Source organism: Geospiza fortis, unplaced genomic scaffold (genome assembly GCF_000277835.1).
Source record: "Geospiza fortis unplaced genomic scaffold, GeoFor_1.0 scaffold113, whole genome shotgun sequence".
NCBI lineage: Eukaryota > Metazoa > Chordata > Aves > Passeriformes > Thraupidae > Geospiza > Geospiza fortis.
This window is the reverse complement of record NW_005054429.1, coordinates 707,731-711,929: the sequence shown is the minus strand read 5'-3', so window position 1 is coordinate 711,929 and position 4,199 is coordinate 707,731. Positions and strand designations below refer to the sequence as shown.

Below are 4,199 nucleotides of genomic sequence, written 5' to 3'. Positions count from 1 at the left end.
ACATTTCTTCCTTCAAAAAGACACCTATATCTCCAGTTATCTAAAGAAATGTATATTTATTATTTATTTATATATATATATATATATAATATATAAATATCGTAGATATTTATATATTTATATCTATTTACACTACACATTTCTTCCTTCAAAAAGATAATCTATCTCTAGTTATCGAAACCAATATATAGGCTGAAAGTTCCACACCTCCAGCTTTACTTCTCATTCTGTGAGTGGAATTTACTCGCACTCTTTCATAGCTAAAAATCATGTAAAGGATTGTTTTGTTAGATTATTTTACACTTACAGCTTTTGGCATTTTCTGTGAAATTCTTATGCAGAACAGAATTTAAAATCCATAAATAAGCCTATTGCCTCCTTCTTCATAATGGTAAGAATCACAAATTTCAATGCACACAAAGTACATCGGAACATTTTTTTCTTTTCAACTACTTTTCTCTTTCAAATAGGCAAAAACATACAAAAGTTACAGAGCTGATCAGCAGAATGAAATAAAACAGCAAAAAATATTCTCCCTGAACAATTGTTTCTGTCAAAATGTGGTTTAAACAAATTCTGTCCCCAGTTAACTGCAGTTCTCTGGTGGTTTGAGTGCTTTTAAAGCTTCATTAGAAAACACACACTGTGAGAATATTTGTATCCAAATGTCTACAGCACACTGTGGTAAATTCAGCCCTCAGCACGGATGAACCATTTCAAATATAATTTTTAAAAAAAATAACATGTATTTTAAAATAACATTTGAATATAAGTAAAACTTACACTAATTCATTTATGCATATTCAGCACTCAAAGCTGCAGTAAAAACAGACTGTGTCTCCTTACCCTTTCACAGATACATCAGCATGAGTTATGCTCATGTTTACTTCACAGAGGAAGTTTGAAAATTTAAAAATTCATAAATCCATCACTGGTTTTATTTTCCATCCTGTTTAATAGCAAACCTCAATCTCGAATTTCCCAAGGAGGAAGCGTTTTCCCTGGAATCTTACAGAATTTTTTACTGCATAAACTATCAATTATTTTCCCAGCAAACAAGGCAGGTTCATAGGGCAAAGTCGGAAGGAAGATAAAGGAGGGGAATGTTTTTGTGGATTGTTATCTATAGACCAAATGGAAAATCTTCAGCCATTTTGTTCCTTCAAGGTACATCAAAGAATCTCCTATTTAAGGTGTGAAAATGTCACTTACATTCTTCACCTCAGAAAATGAGCAGAGCTCTGAATGTGATTTATGTCCCACCCTTGCACTTTTCTCTTTTAGGAGCTGAGACTCTTCTTTTCAACTTCCCTCCAGCTAATGCCATTTAATGCTCTCAGAACTATCAGGCTAAATTCAAATTTTCTGCTCCTCAGAGGCTGTTGTTATGCACCACGGCACATTCCAATTGCAAACACACACCAATGCTCCCATGTATTGTAAGTTATTTTTTACTCACAAATCCTGCTAAATTGTAAGTTAGGAGGCACTACTTGAATTCTCTTAGGTCTTTAGAAAGCTTTTAGATGTACCCTGAGTAATAGCATGTAATGAATATGAACTGATATTTCCTCTCTGTATTTACACTGAGTTGGCAATTTACATTTTCTAGATAGATGAATTATAGCCAGCCTTCCCAGTACTCTGGCAATTACTTCTTAGAAACCCCTGACAGGCTCAAACCTCCAGAATCACATCTGTTATTCTTGGTTTGATCCCTCTTTTTTAAATTAAAACCAATAGCTTTATCAGCAAATGAGAAAATTTTTTCCCCCCTCTGGAAATACTTACAAAACTGCACATAAATTGAACATGCCAACTTATCTCTTGTTAGGGTTGGCACATCTTCTGGGTTAATGACCAGTGCCCCATTTGTGTGACAGAATTAATTGGGGTAAGGAGGCTGTAAATACACACAAAATCCCACAAATTCTTCTCCTTTGGGGTAATCTGAAGATTTAGAGGAATAGAGCAAGACGTGATTGGAGGGGAGAGAGTATAAAAATTTAAGAAGTGGTAAAATGCTTGTCTGATCATTCTGTCTCAGTTTCCAGGCACAGAACAAAATTAGAGCAGATTTTACTAATATCTGATGGGACTTTTCCTTCCTCTGAAAGACTGGCTAAAACACAAAAAAAAAAACCCTAGTAAATTTTCACATTTTCTAAAAACTGTCATTATTAAAAAGAGAGAGAAAAAATGCATGAACAATACCACATTTCTGCTCTCAACATGGACTGGCTGATTGATCTAAAAAGCTGAATTGAAAATGGTAACCTCAACTCCACACCAACGCTGCTCAAGACATGATTTAACAACAATGTTTGGCAGCTAAACACAAATGAAGATCAAGAGAGAGAAGTCCTCACTTGGTGAGGGCTCAGTGTCCATTTCTAACAACCTAGCTTCATTTATCATTTTTCATTTATCATTTATCATGCATCACTAATGGGAAGAATCCAGCTATTATAGGAAAGATTAATTCAGGTTTGTCTTCCATGGCTAGGTCAGGAGACACATGCCACTCACTTTTTACAGTTAGGACAACTCAGGGCCTCAATGTGATGTCCCTTAATATTCCAGAGCAAACATTCTAAATCCATGTGCACACCTGCAAATTGAAAGAACTCCTAAATGCAGCTGGGGACAAAAGGATGACAGATTTCCATTACAGATTTGGGAAGGAAAAGAGAAGAAAAAGGAACATGATGAGTTGCCAGTACATATAAATGTAAAGGTGCATCACACAGTTCTCTCCTGTGCTCTCCAGGCCTCTCCAGCAGTGCTGCAGGAAGCTGAGTTCATTAAATCTGATCCAAATAAATTTGGAAACATGCCTGCACTCCCTAATCACTGGAGAGGCCCTCCAAGTGTGATGCACACACACAAAAGCAGCTGAACACCACCCCAACCTCAGCAGCACATCTTCCTCAGCTCCTCACCCTGCAGCAAGCCTCAAACCCACCTCACTGCCCAAGGCCTTCCGTGCTGCTATTACAAAAAAATTACTTTGAAACGTCTCCAGGAGATGATTCCTAACCTGAATTAAGACCATCTTTCCCAATTTGCTGATATTGCAAGGATTTGGAGCATTACTCTTTTTTTAGCTAAGCAATGTCAGGCTGATTTAAACTAGTAGCTAAAGGCTATGACTTAAATTAAAAGATTAGCAGCTCAAGTCAAGAATGTGAGATACAGAGCTAGATCACAGCTTTCCAGCCAGCACTGATGCACACAACAGGACCAGGAGAAAGCATTATCAGAAGCATCAACGTGTGTGGTGCCACACCAACCACCAAGGAATGCAGGCCAAGGCAACAATGATGAGCTGAAGGGGAAAATTTCTAATGCATTTATAGGTTTGTCCCATTTCCTGGTTCAGCCCCTCTCCTGCTTTCACCTTTAAAGCAAACCTGACATCAAAAATAAGTTATAAGCTCATAACAAGCCCTGCTTATAGGTGTGCATAAATTAGCATCTCGCTGCTTCTGCTGACAATTGAGAATTCCAAGCAGCAGAGTGATTATCACCATCACTCAAGTTCAGGTCTCTGGTAAAGCCTGAGAGGACTGTGGCTGTTCTCAGCATGAGAATTTAGAACAAGTGCTACCCAAGGCTCCAGAGAAAGATGTCAGGCATCACAATTAAATGACATGTAGAAAAAACAAGGCAGGATCTCCTTAGCACAAAACTGGGCAGCAATCTTTCCTGCATGACATGCTTGACACATGGGTGGAATGAGACCAAAAGTGGGTTGAAATTCTGCTATCACAGCTTTACAAGCAAAAGAAAACAATGCCCAGAACTGCTCAAAAATAAGGCTTAAAGCACCTGCTGCCTTGTGCCCTTGTGCTGTGTGGGTGTTAAATGCCACCACACCAATCAATTAGCACAGCAGATATAAATAGCTCAGCAGTATAGCATGTAATGGAGTTTCCCTAATGCATCCCAAAATGCCACCACAGCTCATCCACAAGCACAGAGTCAGTATTGACTCCACAGTTTTGGTGCATTCAGCAGGCAGAACAGAAACAGTTACAAGTTCCTTTTGTCTGATTTCACACACATGGCTAAATAGAAATTATCTACCCAAAAAAGAAAAGGAAAAAAAAAATTAAAAAAAGAAAAGCAACTGTGTCAGAATGGTTCCAGCTAGGTCTGACTCGGTTCTGCAGGGCAATGCAACAAAGCAGCTTCAT

General features: G+C 38.0%; 1 protein-coding gene across 3 annotated transcripts in view; it reads right to left on the bottom strand.

Moving 5' to 3' along the window:
• MPPED2 (metallophosphoesterase domain containing 2) overlaps positions 1-4,199 on the bottom strand; it is a 121,375-nt gene that overhangs the window by 49,231 nt on the left and 67,945 nt on the right. The window lies entirely within an intron of this gene.